This window comes from Sorex fumeus, unplaced genomic scaffold (genome assembly GCF_029834395.1).
Source record: "Sorex fumeus unplaced genomic scaffold, SorFum_2.1 ptg000175l, whole genome shotgun sequence".
Classification (NCBI taxonomy): Eukaryota; Metazoa; Chordata; class Mammalia; order Eulipotyphla; family Soricidae; genus Sorex; species Sorex fumeus.
The window spans coordinates 862,607-885,070 of record NW_026606232.1 but is presented as its reverse complement, the minus strand read 5'-3'; positions in this window follow the sequence as shown (position 1 = coordinate 885,070).

The following is a 22,464-nucleotide window of genomic DNA, read 5'->3' as shown; positions in this document are numbered from 1 at the left end:
CCGGCACTGCCATGTCATAGCCCCCCAAACAGGGCTGCGTTTCACAATTCCTTTTTATTTATTTATTTATTTTTGCTTTTTGGGGTCACATCCAGCGATGCTCAGGCCTTTCTCCTGGCTCTGCACTCAGGAATTTCTCCTGACGGTGCTCGGGGGACAGTATGGGATACTGAGAATAGAACCCGTGTCGGCCATGTGCAAGGCAAATGCCCTACCGGCTGTGCTATTGCTCCAGCCCCATCTTTTTAATTTTTTAAAAATTGAATCACTGTGAAATGACAAAGCAACTCATGGTTGGGTTTCGGGTATAAGCCTCATTTCCCCTCTACCTGGAAACCACAGAGGCAGCCTCCACACCTGAAGAGAAGGTGAGCACCACACTGCCTGCCCCTGGGGACCTGGGAAATCTACTTAACACCTCCATTAAGAACCAAAGAATGGCTGGTGTTTGTCTTTGTCCTTCTGTTTCTTTCAAGTGAGGATGAAACCTCTTCTAGTTTCATCTAGGGTGCAGCCACGATTTCATCTCTTCTCAGAACTGAGTGGTGCCCTGCAAAGAAATAAAACAAAAATTCAGTCCCCAATGGAGACAGTCAGCAGGACTATAGTGGAGGGGACTGGGGAGGGACCAGGGGCTAATGGGGGTGGCATCCTGGTGCCCTGAGGGTGGAATGAGGGAGCAGCACTGTAAATATAACACAGTAGTGTTGTACTCATGATCATGATCACGATCATCCTGTTGTTCGTTGATTGCCTCGAGCAGGCACCAGTGACGTCTTCTTCGCTCTAACCCTGACATTTTCAAAGGTGCCATATTCAAGGCTCTTTCAGGATTAGGAGAACGAGACCCATCATTGTTACTGGTATTTGGCATATTGGGTACACAACGGGGGGTTTGCCAGACTCTGCCGTGTGGGCAGGTTACATTCAGTAGCCTGCCAGGTTGTCCAAAATAAGAATGAGATAGTATTGTACTATTGTGAAAAAATTAAAAAGTCTACCTATGTGGATGGCAATTTAAAAATAAAATATTTGGCTCAACAACAACAAGAAGACAAGAATTTTAGGGACTGGGCTGGAGCGATAGCACAGCGGTAGGGCGTTTGCCTTGCACGCAGCCAACATGGCCGACCCGAGTTCGATTCCTCCGCCCCTCTCGGAGAGCCCGGCAAGCTACCGAGAGCATCTCGCCCGAACGGCAGAGTCTGGCAAGCTACCCGTGATGTATTCGATATGCCAAACACAGTAACAACAAAGTCTCCAATGGAGTCTCCAATGGAGACGTTACTGGGCCCACTCGAGCAAATCGATGAACAACGGGAGGACAGTGACAGGAGAGATAACACAGTAGGTAGGGTACTTGCATGCATCGCTGGAACTTCATATGGTCCCCCAAGCACTGCCAGGAGCAATCTCTGAAGAGCAGAGTTTATAGTGTTCAGCACTGATCATCATCTGGTGTGGCCCCCAAATCAAACAAAAGTAAATGGCGGAGCTCCAGGAATAGAGACTGTACTGAGGGTGAGCCCTCACAGAGAGATAGAGGGCTGGGATCTTTGCTAAGTTCCTCTTGGGGAACAGAGGGGCCCCTGCCGTTTGGGACTGGAAAGCAGCTGGCAGTGAAAATTCCACCGGTGTCCCTGAAAACAAGTACTGAAGAAAATACTGAAAACAAGTGTGGAGCAATTAGTGCTTTGTATGTTTTTCCAGGCCACGTCATCCTCATCTTCCTCGTCTTCCGTGGATGTTGAGTGTATGGACAGAGGCTGGCAGAGTCTGCAGGTGGTATGGGAGAAATGGGTGGCACCTGGGATTTTTTTTTTTAACAGACCTGCATTGTCAGATAAAGGCCTTTTGGGTAGCACAATTGCTCCTTTTGTTCCAGAAGTCTCCTTTTGGGGTGCTGACCCATGGAAATGGCTTGATCCTGGAGCCCCAGGATTTGGGGTTTGATAGGGCACCCCTGAAGGCTGGAACTGACGTTTCTTTTAAGAATCCAGAGTAGTTGGACCTAGAGTAAACTCATGGCGAGTAAAACTCTTGTTAGCAAATCACACGAGAAATATTGGGATCAAGCTGTGTCGATAATGTTTGTCCATCTGCTGGCCTATTATCTCTCCATCCATCCTTTATCCATACACCCATCTGTGGGTTCAAGCATGGGTGCGTTCAGTGGCCAAGAACTGCCTCCCCAGGCTGGCTGAGGAGACAGACAAATGAAGGAATGAGGAACGAAGGAATGGAGCCACAGGCTGGTTGGGAATCGATGACGGTTTATTCTCCCTTCTCACAGTGTTAGTTGTTAGTTATGTAGAAATCGTGAAGGGTGGCAGTACACATAGATGTGGTTGAACATTATCATAACAATAAAACAGATGTACAACCCTTCCTTCAGGGGAAGTTCTAGGAGATTAACTCAAGGACAAAAATTCATGTGGGGATTCAGCACCCTTGATTATTAGGAGATCTGCTCAAGGGCGGGATTCCATATAAGATTCCATGTATTGCTTTCTCCTTTCCTTGGCTAGTATCCATTTATTTCTAGTCATTTTGTATGAATACAGAGATATATTAAGCTTAAAGGGTGGCACTTCCTGGGGACATCTATGTGTATCCCAGACTACAGTTCTCAGGCCAAGTTAGTCTTTCCTACCACTCCCCCCCCCACCCCAGCAGGGTCTTTATTCAGCTATTTCTTTTTGGATCAGGACAGAGTTTGTTCCATGACCATGCTCTTAAAGTATACATCTTATGCTTCTTAATCTGTCCCTTTTCCATGCCAGGGTAGCTTATGGCTTGCCCTGGGTCCATCCCATCCCTCGCCTTGACCCTCCTTTTGGGGGTGTTAGGAAGTAAGGGCAACAGAGGCTTAAGTCAAGTAAATATGATGGATTCCCAGGTAAGGTAAGGTGTAAGGTAAAGGTAACGGCCCTCCCGTTGATCGTCGATTTGCTCGAGCGGGCCCAGTAACGTCTCCATTGGAGACTTTGTTGTTACTGTGTCTGGCATATCCAATACTCTCGGTAGCTTGCCGGGCTCTCTGAGAGGGGTGGAGGAATCGAACTCGGGTCGGCCATGTTGGCCGCTTGTAAGGCGAACGCCCTACCCACTGTGCTATCGCTCCAGCCCATGGATTCCCAGGAGAAAATATTATTCATAGTCAGTTAACTCTCATGTTACAAAAGCACAGCACCAACTGTCTTCCTGTGTCTATACAAAAAGGATATTGCTCTAAAGCAAACTATGCAAAGGACATAAAGGAAAGAGAAAAGCAATCTAGGGTTTAGGAGTGCCTTATGGAATTGGGTGTGCCTCAGGAGCACTGTGATGGGTGCAACTCAATAAACCTAAGCTCCCTGCGGGAGGAGCAAGGACAAACCAAATGTTATCCAGCACCCATCCACCCATCTATTCATCCATTGGCCCATCCATCCATCCAGCCACCCATCTCTTCATCCATTGACCCATCCATCCATCCAGCCACCCATCCACGCATCCATCCATCCATCCATCCATCCATCCATCCATCCATCCATCCACGTATCCATCCATCCACGTATCCATCCATCCATCCATCCATCCATCCATCCACGCATCCATCCATCCATCCATCCACCCACCCACGCTCCCATCCATCCATCCATCCATCCATCCATCCATCCATCCATCATCCATCATCCATCCATCCATCCATCCATCCATCCATCCATCCACCCACCCATCCAGCTATTTGTCCGTCTGTCAGCCACCCACCCAACCATCCATGAATCCATTCATTTTACCATCCACTCAACCACCTATCCTTCCATTCACCCACCCATCTACCCCTTGACTTCCAGTGGGATAATTATCTGTTTTTCTACCTTGAGAATTGAAGAATGTCAGGAATCTGCCATGGCGGAGAAGAGAAGACAGAAAGTAACTGAGGACAAGTTGGAGAAGAGTGTTGGGGAGGAGTGAGGACATGTGAATGTGAGCGAGACCATTCACAGCCTGACTAAGAATGGGGATCGCTGAGGGAGCTGCCTGCTTCTGTAATCCAGAACGAGCTCCTACGAGGTTCATGCAGTGTTCAAGAAGAATGAAAGGAGGCCCCAGGCATGATTTCTTGCAGTGAGATGACAGTTTTTATCATGGTGTCACCGAGTCCAACCCTTCTCAACTGCCCGAGTCTGAGAAACTCTTGTTGTCTTGTCTTACTCCAGATTTATCCAAGGTTCTTTGAATTTTGAGAGGCAAGAGCAACTGAACTTGCCTTTGCAGTGAATTATCCAGGCTTCTCTGCTTAACGCTAAGCTTGTCACCCTCCGTTACTGGTCATGGGATGGCTAGGGAAGATAACATACCCTGCATAGCCCTGCTGTGCACACTTTCCAGGTCACAGGGTTCGGTAAGAGAGGGGCAAGTGGCAAGTAACAATATGCATCCAAATTTTGACTGTCATTTAACAAATAGTGGGGGGTAGGGACGCATGTTGGACCACTGTGGATATAGGGATGGAGCAGGCGGGTCATGAGCGTTTCAGTGGCCTGGTGTGCAGTAACTGTGTCAATATCAGAAATGTGGACTCAATTATAATCTGTCACCCAAAATGTAATTAAAATTTTTTTTGAAATAAGAGACTACAGGTGTGATTTCTTGGACCTGGACTAGGACAGTTGAGAATTTTTCAGTTTATACCCCCATGAACTTGGTCTCCCCAGAGGAACAATGGGCTGTTCTCTGGAGGAGAGGATTGAACACCCTTTCAGCACCTGGGAGGGGCGGGCAGAATTCTGCAAGGCTTCCTCATTCAATGTTCCACAGTGGACACCCCTGGAGATCCTATTCAGAAGCCATGCTGACGGAGCAAACTGAATTAATCACCATATTTGCGTGTGAAAATAAAATGAACTCAACTTGCTCCCGCTGATGGCAACCTTGTCTTCTCCCTTCTGAACTCAGTGAAATCCTTTCATCTTTGCAAAGTCCGGCCCAAGTCATCTGAAGGAGACCTCTATGCTGTGTCTATTTTCATATGTGGTTAGAATTGGTACCTCAAGTTCATCTTCTGAACTTCTAAAGTGCATCTTTGCGTCTCACGTTCCCCATTCACTAAGCCCCTAACCTTTCTACACCTGTGGGTCAGCAGTGGTCCCAGTTCCCGTGGCCGAGAGCATTTCTCTAAGAGGAACAATTGTTATCAATACAGAATTTTTTTATTTGCGGAGAGAGGGCTACGCTGGTGGTGCTCAGGGCTATTCTGGCTCTGCAATCAGAGATCATTCTTGGCGGGCTTGGGCATCACATGGGGTTCCGGGGATCGAACTCAGGTGGGCCATGAGCGAGGCAAATGCCCTACCTGCTGTGCTGTCTCTCTGGCCCCAGAATTTTTCTACTTTGATTTCCTTCTCTGGGAGTTTGAATTATTTCCTTCTCTTTTATTCTTTATTAAGCATTACATCTGTAAATTAGAAAATGATCAAGAGTCCCGGAGGAGGCGTTGGTGACTGAAAGCATCTGCTTTGAAAGCAGGAGCCTGGGCGTTGGTCGGTGCCATCTCCCATGGTGCCGTAGCAGAATGTGTGAACTGCAGCACAAAGCCAGGTGTGTGCAACCAAAAGTTGGTCACTCCCAGCAAGGACCGTTAAGCATTTACTAACCCTAGTCATCCTAGTTTAAAAAAAAAACCCTTTGGAAAACAATATGGACACTTCTCATAAAACTAAGAAGTGAGCTTTTGTATGACTCAGTGACTTCACTTCTTGGTGTCTACCCCAAGAGCCCAACACACTCTTCAGAAAAGACCTATGCCAGCGATTGGAAATCAACCACAAGTGTGTGTGGGGCTGAGGGTAGGAAAGATAGTGAAGGGACCAGTATGACAATAATAGCTGGGAATGATCACGCTGGACAAGATCTGAGGGTTAGAGGTAGGTCAAGGCATTTCTCTTGTACGCATCTAACCGGGTTTGATCCCTGGCACCTTGAGCCCCTGCCAGGAGTGACCTCTGAATACAGAGTCAGGACTAAGCCCAGAGCACAGCCAGGTGTGGCTCAAAATTTTTATTGTTACTTTATAATAATAATAATAATAATAACAAAATAATAAATAACAACAAAAACAAAAAATAAAAGAAATTTCTTTCATGTTTCAGAAAGAATTCCAGTTAGCAGTGAAGAAGAGTTTAAAGGAAATAGAATCACGAATCATGAATCACGACCATCCTGTTATTCGTCGATTGCCTCGAGCAGGCCCCAGTAACGTCTCCTTCATCCTAGCCCTGAGATTATATTTAAGGCTCTTTAGGAGAATGAGACCCATCATTGGTATTTGGCATATTGGGTACGCCACGGGGAGTTTGCCAGACTCTTCCGTGTGGGCAGGCTACATTCGGTAGCCTGCCAGTTTGTCCAAAGTAGGAATGAGATAATAAGATGTCATAATAAGATATTGCGGCCGTGCACTTCCGGGAGCTGGGTTTTATAGTCTCTGAGTCTTGGCCGTTGATGGGATTACACGGCGCCAGGGGGCCAGTTGGTGGGTGTGACCCCCGTCTACTGGAATTCGGAGGATCTGGGTGGAGGATGCTCAGCTCCGATCCGAGTAGACTTGGAGATCTCGGACCCGGGTCCCGCTTGCCTTTGTTCCTCTGCCAGTACCTTCAGGTGTGCGGAGAGTGGTCTCAGCTTGGTGGTGGCTGGTCCTGGAGGTCTTCAGCTGCCGAAGCCCTGGTCGGGGCGGGGAGGAAAGTTCAACCCGCTCCCCTCCAAGGGGCCCCAGCGAGGAAATAGAATTTTAAAATCATAGAAAACGTAATTAGATAAAAGCCTGCCCCTTAATTTGCCATGAAGACTGAACTTCTTTCCTCGGTTGGCTTTCTAGAACAAGTGGAACTGTTATTTCTACCCCATACTTGTTTTCACAATATGAATGGCATTGACAAATTAGAAGTCCCATGAAAGGCTGTATGTTTTCAGACTTGCCCCCACGGAAAGTGGACCCCTCATTTTGCAAACAGGGAGGAAACCCGCCAGAATCCTGTCAATCCATCTACATTTCTTTCAAGGTCAAGTTCTAACTCCAGCTGAGTTTCAGTGGGTTTGCTGCTTGTTGGGGGGAATGAAAGGAACTGCATGACGTTTTACTTGCTCTCATGCTGGGGAATTCAGTGAAATTAAGCAGGAAGCAAGCACTGAGCATGAGAGGCTAGAGCTGTTGACAAGTTCTTTTCAGCATTGCACTCGGCTTGTACTTGAATTGTGCTCTCCCTTCTCAGCCTGGAAAGAAACTCAGGGGCTCCCATGAGAGCAACATTTAACCACTTAATATTATTTTTTAAGTTATTATTGGTTTTGTATTCCACTGCCATGGACTTGTCCTTATTCAGTTGATCTCTTCTCTGATTTTGAGTCTCTATTCTGTAGATAGTTGAGATCACCTGGTATTTGCCCTTCTCTCTCTTGACGTATCTTCCTGAACATGTCACTGTCACTGTCACTGTCCTCCCGTTGTTCATCGATTTGCTCGAGCGGGCCCAGTAACGTCTCCATTGGAGACTTTGTTGTTACTGTGTTTGGCATATCGAATACATCACGGATAACTTGCCTGAACATGATTCCCTCTCATTCCATCCACATTTCAGCAAACTGAAAGCAAAAATGATTTCATCTTACCTTACAGTTGCATAGTATTTCATCGTCCTATAGGTGAAATACTTTTGTTTTGTTCTCTGCCCGTTTCTCTTTGGATGTTTGAGTTTTCTCCAGGTCCTGGCTGTTTTCCTGAGCATTAAAATGAACATAGGAGAGGCTGGAGTGGCAGCACAGCGGGGAGGGCGTTTGCCTTACATGCAGTCGATCCTGGGTTCGATTCCCAGCATCCTATAGGGTTCCTCGAGCACCGCCAGGAATAATTCCTGAGTGTATGAGCCAGGAGTAACCCCTGTGAATTGCTGGGTGTGACCCAAAAAGAAAAGAAAACAAAAATGAAATGAGCATAGGTGTGCATTTTGTGTCAATGTTTTTGTGTTTTATGGCTCGCTTCCAAGAAGCAATCCCTAATGCTTTGCTGTGCTTTGTGGGTCCATTCCAGTCCATCCTGGTTCCTTTTCAACAATCTCCTTGCATCTTTTACTGCTTCAAAAGGTCACTTAAAAGTTGCTAGAAATGGGGGCTGGAGCAATAGCACAGCTGGTAGGGCATTTGCCTTGCATGCGGCCGACCCGGGTTGAATTCCCAGCATCCCATATGGTCCGCTGAGCACCGCCAGAGATAATTCCTGAGTGCAAAGCCAGGAGTAACCCCTGTGCATGGCCGGGTGTGACCCAAAAAGCCAAAAAAAAAGTTGCTAAAATTGTATGGATTGAACCAATGAGAATGTACAGTTGGTGGTTGACGGGCAGAAGAGACAAGAGGGCTTGAGGCAAAGTGAAAGATCAACGACAACATGAAGGGTTCCTCACAGAAAGTTCCTTACAGGAAGTTTCTCACAGGAAGATTTTGGTGGACACCCTGTGCGTTACCTGAATAGGGAGAAGGGTCCCTCCTGCGGTAAATGGGATCATCTGAGGCCAGAAAGCAAAAGCTGCAGTCAAAGACTTTTCCCTTTAACTGAGCACTTACTATGGGAGAGGGCAGTGTTCTAGGAGGCTTTCTCCGCTCCTTTCTCCATGCACAGAGCTGAATCTCTGGGAACCAGTATCTGTCACAGAATCTCTTATTAGCTGCTGGGCCTCCCCTCCAAGTCTTCAAGCATCATTCCTTGTGGATTGATGACAGAGTCATTGGTCCCCCCCCAAGACTTAGAGAAGGAGGCTCAGCAGTGCTGGACACAGGCTGGACGCCCGTGTTGCAGAGAGAGCGGGAGAGCAACTGCCAGGAAGGACCCATTCAACTCAGCACAGCGTCACCAGCACAGCTTTCCGGGTGGGGGCTGAGAGCTAGCACAGAGGCAAGGGACTTTTCTTGCATGTGGCTGACCCCAGTTGAATCCTGACTTTGTTCACCTCCAGACCATTTCCAGCTTTGAACCCAAAGCTACCTCCTACCCTACCCCACCGGGAGGAAAGATTCCAACGAGGAGTTGTGAAAGGGTTTGGGGAAAATTCCCTCTTCCAGAAGTGGGCTGGGCATGTCAAGATTTGGATGCCCTGCCCTGGGATTACCAGGCTGACGCCAGGCAGGAAGCCGCAGGCCTGGGTTTGGGGAGAGGAAGGGGCAGGCCAGTGTGTTTCTTTTTCACATGCACATCTGCAGCCTGGGTGTCTTTCTGTATGTGTAGTTGGTGGGCACAGGGGCACGCTGCCAGCATGAGGCCTCTCCTTGGCTTCTCGCAAGCACTTTTGTGTGAAGGACACAAGTTCCCCGAAGTCTGGAGTGGACAGGGCGGTTTCTGTAGACTCTTCGCACATAGGGGCAGTCCAGCTCTACGTGGTGGTAGACCAGACTCAGAAACAGAAGGTTTCCTTCAAGCCCGTGTTCTCCCTTGAATACATCTTTCCTTATTTTTCTCTCCCTTCTCATCTTTCTACATAAGTTTCAGTAAAAATGATTTTGCTTTGGTAAAAAAGCAAAACAAAGCAAAATCTACCCTGCTTCAAGGCCTGGAGGATTGGTCCATGGTTGGAAGCCTGCCTCAAGTGCTGAGGGTGGAGGCAACTGGGATAGAGAAGGCACCACCATGACAAAGAGAGTTGGAAATGATCACTTTGGATAAGAACAGCGTGCTGAAAATAGGTAAAGGAACAAACTGGATAACCTCTTAGTTATCTGTATTGCAAACCATAGTGCCCAAAAGGCGAGGCGGGGGGGGGGGGAGAGAGAGACAGAGAGAGAAAGAGACAAAGAGGTGCAGAGAGAGATAGAGATAGAGAGAGAGACACAGAGACACAGAGAAAGAAAGTGACTGCCATAGAGACAGCTACGGGGAGGGTGGTGGGAGGGAAACTGAGGACACTGGTGGTGGGAAATATACACCAGTGGAGGGATGGCGATTGGAACACTGTATGGCTGAAACCCAATCTTGAACAGCTTTGTGACTGTGTATCGCATAATGGTTCAATAAAAAACAAAATAAAACCCAAACCAACAACAACAACAACAGCAACCTATCTTGCTTCAGTAGAAAATCACTGTCATTGTCCTCCCGTTGTTCACCGATTTGCTCGAGGGGGGCCCAGTAACGTCTCCATTGTGACACTTACTGTGTTTGGCATATCGAATGTGTCACGGGTATCTTGCCAGGCTTTGCCGTGCGGGTGAGATACTCTCCGTGGCTTGCCGGGCTCTCTGAGAGGGGCAGAGGAATGGAGCCTGGGTCGGCCGGGATGGCCGCGTGCAAGGCAAATGCCCTACCGCTGTGCTGTCACTCCAGCCCTCAATAGAAAAGAGAAAAAGAAAAGGAAGAAAGTTGCTTTCCCGGGACAGCCTGGTTCCTGGGTCAGCCTCCTGGTAACACAGTGTGCTACCTGTGTTTACCTTCCCTCTTGCCCCTCTGGCAGGGCTAGATTAAGATGTACCCCATGGAATTGGCAACCATGGGACATGTGAAGAGGTCTGGGTTCTTGGGGGACCCTGGGGGAGGTGACGGCCTGCCAGTGTCACTGAGAACAGATCGCTCTCCTCCACGGGCCCGGCAGCTGGGATGCCAGCCATGCAGCCTCTGGTCAGATCGCCCTGCTTGGTCAATGCCATCAACTTAGAACTTGCTTCCCCAGTCAGCCCTGTACAACCTCCAAGCTCCAGCCTGAGAACATGATGGCTATTTGGGGACCATTGGAGTCTACCATCTGCCATCTTCTCAGCTTGCCAGACTCTGAATAAGCTCTTCTCCCCATTCCCCTCCCCTCTCCTCCCCTCCTGTCCCTTCCTCTTCTTTCTCCTCCCCTTCCTTTGCCCTACCCTCCTTTCCCCTTTTCTCTCCTCCCCTCTTCCTTCCTTCCTTCCTTCCTTCCTTCCTTCCTTCCTTCCTTCCTCCCTCCCTCCCTCCATTCCTTCCTTCTTTCCTTCATTCCTTCCTCCTTCTTTTTTCTCCTTCCTTCCTTCCTTCCTTCCTTCCTTCCTTCCTTCCTTCCTTCCTTCCTTCCTCCCTCCCTCCATTCCTTCCTTCTTTCCTTCATTCCTTCCTCCTTCCTTCCTTCCTTCCTTCCTTCCTTCCTTCCTTCCTTCCTTCCTTCCTTCCCTCCCTCCCTCCCTCCCTCCCCTCCCTCCCTCCCTCCTTCCTTCCTTCCTTCCTTCTTTCTCTCTCCCTCCCTCCCTCCTTCCTTCCTCCCTCCCTCCCTCCTTCCTCCCTCCCCTCCCTCCCTCCCTCCCTCCCTCCCTCCCTCCCTCCCCCCCCCCAGGGTTACAACAGTATTGATATGTATGTTTTTGGTGTATAAAGTTACTGCACCTCTACCACCTCCATAGTACCGAGGGGCCACTTCCCACTGTCCTTACACCACTTCCAGTCCAACCTCTGTCCTTCCCTGGCCCAACTGCTGGCCACATCAGTTCTGTAATCAGAATCCAAGGGTTTGCTATCATTGGATGCTGTTCATTCGCGTGCTTTGTTTCTTATATACCACAGACAAGTGAGATCATCTGGTATTTGTCTTCCCTCTGGCTTATTCTAATTCCATTCATGTTGCAGCAAGAGGCGAGAATTCATCTTTTTCTTAGAGCTGAGTCGTATTCCATTGTGCTTACAGACCACAGCGCCTTTGTGATGACTGTGTTATGTCATTTCCAAGCTTCTCTGTGGCATGACTGTCATCACCCTCGTTTTGCCAAGAGAGCAGGACAGGCTGCGTCTAGCCCCCAGCTGAGGGGGCTCTGAGCTGGACCCCTGACCCCATGTCTTCCTCTCCTTGGACAAGTACTGCTTTCCAGAAAAGGGCAAAGTTTAGATAGTATTTTTTTTTTGAAAAAGGGTAATTTAAGTTTGGGAATGCAAGGGTGAGATTTAAGTTCTCCAAAAACAAAACCAAAAATGATAAAAATTTCACTTCTGGGGGTAGCAGGAAAAGTTCTGCGAAGATGGGAAGAGGGAGGGGGAGACACCCTTCAAGGACAACGCACAGCCCCTCCTCTCTCTCTGACCGCTCCTCCTTTGCCCATCGTCCTGTTCTCTGCAGTCCACACTCCTCAGCATCACAGGCTCTGGACACACACACTGTTATGTCAAGCTCACTGAGGTCCCTACTTAAGTCCTGACACTAATTATAAACAGAAGTGAGAGTTGCCGAATTGGGTGTAAACACGTCCGGGAGGGAAAATATATTGCCAGCAAAAGAAGAAAAGTCAGTGTTCTTCAAAGGCCAAGAACTATTGCTAATTAATAAAAAGAAGTGCCCTCTAATGGAAAAGTGGACAAAGGACACGAACACTAAATTCTGGATGAAAATATCCGCAGAAGAAACACAAGACAACGCCAGGCCACATGGTGTCAAGATTTACTGGTGCTTCATCCTGAGTTCTTGTTTCCTACCGTGGTGGTTTCAGGAAGTTCACCGAAGCTTGATCTCTCTCTCTGAAATCGGGATATTGGTAGTACCCTCCCTGGAGGGCTTACAAGAGAAGGAAGGGAATAATTCTCATGGTATGGAGATACTACAGAGGCAAGACACTTGCCTTGCAGGTTGTTGACCTGGGTTTGATTCTTGGCATAACATGGCAACCCAGGCACTTCCCAGTCTAGCCCTGGGGGCTCTGAGCACCATTGGGTAGTGTCCTGGGGCCCCCCAAATGCCAGGATGAGTCATATTATCCCGTGATGCCACAGGGTCAATGCACTGCATCCTCCGACCTTTCATGGAACTGCAGATCTAGCGGGCTCCATGCCCTCAGGGAACTGCTTCAGAGACACACACACAGCACCTCAAAACAAGGGAAGGAATTTGTAAGCTGGAGATAGTCCAACCAAATGACTGATGCAAGGCACATTTTGGGTACCCATTGTTATTGTCACTATTAGTGGTATTTATGCGCTGACAACAGGGATATTTTTTTCTTTTTGGGACACACCAGCAATGCTCAGAGGTTACTCCTGGCTCTTCACTCAGGAATTATCCCTGGTGGTGCTTCGGAGACCCTATGGGATGCTGGGAATCAAACCTGGGTCGGCCGTGTGCAAGGCAAACGCCCTACCCACTGTGCTATCGCTCCATCCCCCGACAACAGGGATTTTGTTTATCTGCTTCTTTTGCTTTTGGGCCATGCCCCGGGTATGCTCAGGGTCACTTCTCTGTTGCCGTTGACCCAGGGATGACCACGTGCAAGGCGAGGGCCTTTACCCCTTGAACTACTTTCCAGTCCAAGTAATGTTTTCTTTCTAAAAGCATCATTAGTGTCTCCTGTGAGCTCCAGTTCAGGTCTCTTCCACGTGATGGCTCTTCCACTACTGAGCCATGTCCCTGGGCCCAAGTATCATGTGTGACTCACTATCTCAAGAAAATAATAAATGCAACAAAGCAACAGCGAGCCATTATTAAACTGCATCTATCAGATTAGGGAAAGATGCGAACCACTTAATGAGGCGACCAGTTCTCCCTTCCCTGGAGCCAGCCCTCCGTTTCTGCAGGACAATCTGGCCGCCTGTACTCACCTTACACACCAGCCAGTCCGGGCTCATACATTTCAGACAGCTTTCCTAGGAACGGAACTGGACACAGTGATGAATGGTTTACCCTGGCGTTGTCTCTGCAAGCAACGGTAAATGCATACAATAAACATTTTGCCTGCCTTAAGTCTACCACAATCAAATATGCCCATCGGTTGTCAGTGAGCACCGCGGAAGCCTTTGGAAAGGTGACACTGCTGACTCGGGTGTGTCATCTGGAGACTAGATGAGGGCTAAAAATAGCATCTCGCCCTTCCGTTGTTCTTACTCTCACCACCAAAACACATCCTTTGGCGTCTAGATGGCTTAAATATGCTGGTTTCTCCTCGATTCTGAACCAAGAGCTGGTTTGGTTTGGCCAGCAAAGTGGGAGAGGAGAGGGGGCCGATGGCGGGGACACATCCCAGTGGGAGGTGGGGGAGGGAGAGTGGGACTTCCGTGGTGGAGGAGAGGTGACGTGTACTTTAGAGAGGCATGAAATTGCTCCCTGAAAACATAGACAATCCTGGTAACCCATATTAGTACAAATGCAAGAGTGAGTTTTGGGGCTGCAGAGATGGTAGGGGCGTTATGGTCACTGGCTTGCTTCCCTGTGGAAACTGGTTCAGAATCGAGGAGAAACCTGCATGTTTAAGCCATCTAGACGTCAAAGGATGTGTTTTGGTGGTGAGACCTGAGCTTGCTTCCCTGTGGAACCTGGTTCTAATCCTCTTCATTACACATGGTTTCCCAAGCACTGCTAGGGCTCACCCTTGAGCACAGAGCCAGGAGCAGTCCCAGAGCCCCAAAACAACAGGAAAGGTAAGTTTGATTTATCAAAAAGTGAGTTCATGATAGTCAAAAGTATCAAGTATAAGCACTGTAGCACTGTAGCACTGTCCTCCCGTTGTTCATCAATTTGCTCGAGCGGGCCCAGTAACGTCTCCATTGTGAGACTTGTTGTTACTGCGTTTGGCATATTGAATACGTCACGGGGAGCTTGCCAGGCTTTGCCGTGCGGGTGAGATACTCTTAGTAGCTTACCGGGTTCTTCAAGAGGGGTGGAGGAATCGAACCTGGCTTGGCTGAGTGTAAGAAGTTTTTTTTAAAAAATTAAAATGTTGACATTCTCTTTTGCTGGGGAAACATTTATTTATTGTGTATTTCTTTTTAAAAAAATTTATTTTTATAAAGTAGTTCACAATATTTGATTACATTTAATATTCGAATGCCAATCTCACCACCAAAACACATACTTTTTTTTTTCTTTTTTGGGTCATACCCGGAGATGCTCTGGGGTTCCTCCTGGCTCTGCACTCAGGAATCACTCCTAGCAGTGCTTGGGGGACCATATGGGATGCCAAGGATCGAACCTGTGTTGGCCACACGCAAGGCAAATGCCCTACCCGCTCTGGCCCCTATTGTCTATTTTTCAAAACACAATCGATGACACTTTAATTTCTGCTGAATTTATATCAGTTTTGTTTAGACTATAAGGCACACTTCCTTCTCTCTCCAAGAGGAATTTGTAAGTAACATTTTTGATTTGTGTAGAAAATATTTCATTGAGGAGATAGAACAATGTGGGTCTAGATGTTCCCATTTGGTTGGGTAGGGTAGAAGAAAACTCATCCTCATAGCAAACTCATTTTATTGTCTGTTTTTTTTTTTTCCCCTCTCTCTCAATGTCTATGATCTTTTCAACTAGCAAAACAAGAAAAGAACTTTTTTTCTTTTGGTTCTCTAGGACAATACCTTAAACAGAGATCGACATGTTGATTTAACTCCTGTAAACTCACCTGGCGCCCTGTTCCAAGAATACACCATGGGCGCCTTCTTCCTTTCCTTTTTTCCTTGTTTGTCATGCAGAAGCATTTCTTCATTCCTGAGGCTATGACTCACGCATGCAGACACGAGAGCCTATGTTTTGCAAGACCTTTCCGTGAAATGGAGAGCGCTCCGGTGCTCGCTCCAGCCCAAGGCCTGCTCCTCACTTGGCCTGGCTCCACCGTAAAAGATGAGGTGGCTCGCATCCCCCCTCCTCTGCCGAGGCAGCACAAACCAGAAAGAACCCGCCAGCGCTAGAGACTCAGAGTTCTGGCTGCTAACCCCAGCGCCAGGGACACCTGACCTGGCAAACTCCAGCCTGCCTCTGCTGCAGGCCCTCCCTGAAATAGAATTTCAGAATGCAGTGGGTCCACCTTGTCCTTTGAGATGAATAAGGTTCAGCCAGGGTTACCCCATGAGAACCACACAACGGTCCCTTGAGGAAGGCAGAACAGAGTCTAAAATTCACTGGACAGATCTGGAAAGGACTCCTAGGGATTCTGGGATGTCACCAGGACACTCAGCACAGTCAGGACTGGGGTTTGAGTCCTCTGCCCCTGCCTTTCTCATCCCTCCCTCCCTCCCTCCCTCCCTCCCTTCCTTTCTTCCTTCCTTCCTCTCCTTCATCTCCTTTCTCCCTCCCTCCCTCCCTCCCTCCCTCCCTCCCTCCCTCCCTCCCTCCCTCCCTTACTTCCTTCTTATAGTTTGGGTAATCAGGTCGCAGTGGTGTTTAAGTTTGTCATATGGACTGCAATGTCACTGTACCCCACCATCGTTGAAGTGACCATGACCCTCTACCCCTGTCCACATGTCACTGCTGGTCCAACCTTTATTTCTCCCTCACCATCCTCTGATTATTTGTTGATTGACAATTATGCTTTCACTGCTGCACTGTTACCTCTGGTTGACCCAGCTGTCCAACTTCTAGGCATCTACCCCGGAAACACAAGACTTTAATCTGTTTCTTTACCCAGGGACAATCCAAACTGTTCATAAAGGCCTTTCTGGAGGAGGCATTTGGACATAAGAAGGTGAAGGTCCAACAGTGGCTTTAGTGCTCACTGTAAACTTGCATTTAAGGCCTAGGTCTGCTGTGTCTTCTCTGGCACATTACTTGAGCTCTAGGAAGCTCTATGTCCTCATAATCCCAATTTGGAGATTACTCTCCACCTCTGGCTTTTATGCGGCAGGGGGTGGGGTGATCCTTATCAAGTGTTTGGTCTAGCAGAGAGCGAGATGGATGTGGTCAAGGAGTGAGGATGTCCATTTTCACATTTGGTGACCTGGGAACGAAGGCGGGAGCTTTACACCTGGTCGCTGACCTTTGGGCGGCCCTTCTGGTCCTAGTTGGGTGTGATCTGTCACCTGTTCGTGCTGTGTTTGAGATGAGACAGTTATTGTGTCGCTGTTCTTCTTCATGGCCCCTCTCCACTGGTCAACCCTGTCTCCCCTTGTGTGTTGCAACAGTCCATTCAGATCCTTGTAAATTCTCCGGGAATGATTGCTGAATACTGACTGGTTCTCTGGGGCACTTGCCAATCATCACCATCACCACCCTTCTGAGTCAGAGGTCAACTACTTGGTCACCTTTCCATGACTCCCCATAATCTCCAGAACAAAATCCCAGCTTCTGCTGGGTCTCACTGGGTCCTTGGGTACAGCCATCCCCATTGGCTCCTCTTTCCAACCCAACACCCTGTGCTTTGGACAAAGAACGTTCTGAACACACAAGGTATTTTTCTTGATGCCTTAGAGCTGGTGCTTCCTGGAATCTGAGAAGCCATCCCTCTGCTTGGCAAATTCTGGTTGTTGTTCCAACACTTGCTCTTAGTTGAGCAGAGGAAGCTCCTCCAGCATGACTAAGGAAAACTATATCATACTGTTACTTGCAAGGTCTATCACCTCCCCTCTATGGATTTATTCATTCACTCATCTGCCTAGTCATCCATTTATTTGCTTTACCAGTTTATTCCACCCATGACCCATCCATTTTTAAGTCGTTCACCATTTGCTACCTCCAGCTCCATCTGATTTTGGATGCATTTTCTTATTTGTGTTCAACTCAGATGTTTTACATATTTCCTCCCAATTTGGATTCATCGTGTTTCCTCTGTGGTCCTGTAGGGGCTCCATTTGCTGATACGCTTCTTCTATTGCACTCTCGGCCACTTGTCTGTTTTCCTAACAGGATAGTAGATTTTTGTTTGTTTTACTTTGGAGCAACACTTGTGTCACTGCTCAAGGATTACTCCTGGCTTCAGACTCTGAGATCACTCATTGCCAGGGCACTGGGACCCTAAGGGGTGCTAGGGATCCTACCCAGGTTGGGCTACATGCAAGGCAAGTGCCATACCTGCTGCATTATCATTTCAGCCTAGAACTGGAAGCTCCTCAAGAAAAAATTGGAGCACTTTGTGTGAGAACATGTATATATATATATGAATGCATTCATGTATGTGTTATTAAATGCATGTATATCTATACACGTGTTTGTGCATCTATGTGTGTCTGAGTTTGTGTGTGCCCTCACCACGTAGCATAGGGGCTGAGAACAGAAGGTCTTGAATGAAGGAATGAATGAAAGGTGTTGTGGGAACTGATCTCAAAATAACCTCACAAGTTCTCAAAGAGCCCTTCACTTTGCAAGTTTGTGATCTGAATATAAAGTCATTTGGGAACATTTTTAAAAGGTGCAACCTGTTATTTGATTGCCACAGATTCCTACAGCTTATAAAGGAGCTATATTTAGCACGCCTGTTGATCTGTTGTTGAAGGATCTTGTTTCTTTGTGGTAATGAAAGTATTCGGAGAAATATCTGTATTATGTTAAGAACAACCATGTAATGATTAAAAAGAATAACCTTCATGCTTCTGGAGAATGCGCTAAACCAGTTCTGTCAAAATACAACTAGTGCTGGTGATTATATTTAGAGCTGAGGAAGGCGGGGGGGGGGGGGGGGGGGGGTGGGGCGGGAACTCCAAATAAATTGTTGAGGTCAGCTCCTGGAGGGCAGAAACTGGAGGCTTGTTTTGCTTAGTGGGCACCAGATTTATTTACTTATTATTGTTATTATTGTAGTTTGGGTAATGTGTTTACAATAGTATCATCATTTATGGTTCTGATGTCCAGTAACCACACCTCACCCCAGTGCCCGGCAATGCCCTTACGTTCCTCCTGGTCCACCTCTTCACTTGTCCCTCCCACTCACTCTTGCTTGGTAACCTCGGTTTTGTTACCCAGGGCCAAGCATTTGTCATCATTCCATACTTGCTGTCCATCCCCTTGTTTTGCTTCTCTGCAGACCACAGATGAGTGAGATCACCTGTGGGCATCACATTTCAAGCTAACAAGGGAGCCCTGAGGATGGCTCAGAGGGCTGGAGTGCATGCTGTGTGTGCTGGAGCCCCAGGCTTGACCTCTGGCACTGGAAGGTCCCCAGAGCACCACTGGGTGTGGTCCCAAAATAGACAAACAAAAAGATAACGCTAACAAGGGCTCTTTCTCCAAAGTGCCCAGTCATTGTGAGGTTCAAGTAGCCTCAGCCAGAAAACATTCTTGTAGGTAGATGACATTTGACTGCACGATGCAGTTGACTTTCTAATCATAGAGGCATATTCCAATAAGGCTCCTCTGGGTGATGGTCTGCATAGATCAATGAACAGTTTCATACGACAAAGGACAGAGTAGACAGGTGGGTAGATAGGAGCTCTGTCTAGCTCTGGCAGGACTCCAGGACCCCGAGTGTGGGCAAAGGGGGCAGATGAACTGCATGCCGGAGTGTGTTGAGGATGTTGGCTGGACCAGGTTCTGCTTCATCTTCTGAGCGGGAGGACTGAGGTAGATGTTCTGCGCTTGACAGTTGGGCTCCAAACCACAGACTCCTGTTGGGGTGACCAGGCTCAGATAGCAACTGTGTCGCAGACAGACCTTAGGCATGGTGCTGGCCCGTTGCCATGCCCAGTTTTCTAACCTGCAAAACGGAAGTGATAAAAGTTGGGAACCTGGAGGGACAGGGTGAGGATTAATGCTCCTGTGTAGTATAGGGATCTGCTCATGGAGGGCCTGACACGTGCTTGGGGTCACCCGGCAGCAGACTGTGCTCAGCTGAGCTATGTGAGCCGCTGAGACCCGGGGTCAGAGACTAAGTTGGAAAGGCAAACGAACTTGCGGCACACACCCAGGCACGCAGACACAGACACACAGACACACAGACACACACACACACACACGCACTAACACAGGCACGCAATGCTCGCAAAGCTGCATATATGCACGCCTGCAGGAAAATCTCTGATCATTTCCAGGTGCACTTAAAAGACTTGGACAAGAAGGCATTTGGGAGGTGAGGGCAGAGCTTCCTAATTTCGATTTTGAAATTTAATTGTCGGAGAGGGGTGCGGAGGGAGGGGCAAAAAATGGTTGAGGGAACGCAATCCGGCAAGGCGTGCAATGTGAGGGTCCAGAGACAATCAGACGGTCTTACAGGTCTGAAACATTGCTGGGGTAGTTGAGAAATCGGCTGGTGGCCGAGCTCATTTTGAGTCGTGCATAAGATGGTCACATCGGTTCCCTGCCGGAAACGGAGAGAATGTATTTTAATTTAAAAAACTGTGCAAAGAACAGTGCAAGTCTATGTGTGCTGCAGTGATTCAGAGCAAACAAACTCTCCCACACTGCAGCATCCCTGGGCTGGGAGGCAGGAAACCAGGATCTTGTCCAGCCAGCACCCAGCAAGTGGCCTTGGGCCGGCCCTCAGTGTAAGGCCCTTGACTTATGATTCCCAAGGCCCTTTCCAAGTCCAAAATTCTGTGAATTTTTAACGTCCTGCTGCTCAGCACTATGTTGTGGCTTAAGACAACTGCTCTTTTTTTTTTTTTTTTTGCTGAGGTGTGAGTGAATGCTGACAAAAATTCACAGGGAAGTTTGAGGATTAGAATCAATCTTGGGTGAAAATTGCTCATCAGAGACACCAAGTCGATTACAAATGAGACAACGGTGCAGCCTTTGAAAGTAGAACAAATCTAGGGCAGAGTGAGGGGCTGGGATAGGGAGGAATTGGTCGGTGCTGGACTCTCTTTGCCTGGAGCTCCGATGAAAATTGCAGCAGATTATAAGTGGATGGCCATGGAGAGCATCATGCTAAGTGAAATGAGTCAGAAAGAGAGGGACGAACATAGAATGACTGCACTCGTTTGTGGAATATAAAATAACATAATATGAAATGAACACCCAAGGACAGTAGACACAAGGGCCAGGAATATCGCCTCATAGTTGGAAGCTCATCTCATGAGCTGGGGGAGAAGGCAGCTGGAATAAAGAAGGGATCACTAAGACAATGATGACTGGAGGAATCAGTCGGGATGGATGGAAGAAGTGTGCTGAAAGATAAAGGATCAAACGTGATAACCCCTCAGTATCTGTATTGCAAACCATGATGCCCAAAAGTAGAGAGAGAGTATGGGGGAAATTGTCTGCCATGGATGCAGGGGAAGAATTGGAAAGGGGGGGTATACTGGGGACATTGGTGGTGGAGAATGTGCACTGGTGGAGGGATGGGTGTTTGATCACTGTGTGACTGAAACTCAAACATGAAAGCTTTGTAACTGTATCTCATGGTGATTCAATAAAAAAAGGAAAGACAGTAAACAAAGTGAAAAAAATGGCATCAGAAAGATGCTAACAAGAGAAATTTAATTGCTAGCAACAGCACTCATGTTCTATCGATCTACCTAACCAAGAATTTGGAGTTTTCTACTGATTTTACTTTGAACAGATTAATTAAATGGGGATTATAAAGACCCAAACAGGTGTTTGTTGGGCTCAATCAATGATTCCCCTCTGCAACTTCGCCCTCAAGTCACTCTACCAGGAAGCAAGTGACCACAGCGGGAGCTACTCTGAGGACATTTCCCAAGACACCACAACCAAATGCTTCCAGCTTTCCCTGGACAAAGATGACTCCATTTTCTTTCCAGTGCAGGGGTATTGCTCAGCAGTTACCTGGCTCCCGGCAGCAGGGCAAGAAGCCATAATAAAGGGTAACTATACGTTCTGTGGACAAGCGTAGATGGGTGCATGGGGGACGGGTAACACAGTCACAATGTCACGTGTAAGACAGAGTTGCCCAGAAATGAAGGTGGTGGTGACCCATCAGTCTGGGGCAAGAAGTTGGCAGCTCCGTGGAGAGAGCTGGATTCAGCAAAGTGGACATGGTCCAGTTCAAGTGAGAAAGGACAAGAGCCCATGGCAGGTCATTTGCAAAATCCCTGTGCACCCCATGTACAGGGAAGGGAATAGCCCAGATTTGGGTGTTGGGAGTCCAGGGCACTTTAGGATGGTCAAAAATCGAGGAGGTGAAGATATTGGAGCTGATGAGGAAAAGTCTGCATTTTTTGTAAAGAACTTAGATTTTATCTCGTGGGTCCTGTGAGTTAATATTGGCTTTAAACCCAGGTATGGGAGAGGCCATTTGTATGCTTAAGGCTGTGTCTTCTCTGACTGTTCCCAGATACCCAGTTTTCCTCTTCTCTCCAACACCCACCACCTCCCTACTAAACTCACCATCACATAACAGGGGTGGTGTGGGAGGCTTTTGGGGAGAATAACTACACGATGCCTCCCAACTACCCGAGGAACTGTTAAGTGCTATCTAAAAATGATCATTGTTCTCAGTAAGGGAATTACAACAGCAATTACCTAATTGCGAACATGACTGGATTCTTGCCCCTCCAATTAGCTGACAGTTGGTGCAATTAGTTTGCAAGAACAATTTTGTGCCCAGGTGCAAATTTCCCAGAAGTGCAAAACAGAATGTGTGGAAAAAACAATGGGGCCAAGTTGAGTTCCCTCGGAGCTTGTGCTAAACGTTGGAGATGGCCCGGCTGGAGGGCACAGGGGCTTGTGTGCCTTCTTTTAGATGGCCTTGCTGGTGACACTCCCATCTGTGTCGCTGTCTCCGGAGAAGCGCACTGTTGGGAAACTCTCACACTCCAGAGGCTGTGAACAAGGAGCTCTAGTTTGTGACCTCTGCTTTGTGAGGACTGAGTTTGAGATCTGATGCTCTGAGTAAGGACAGCTT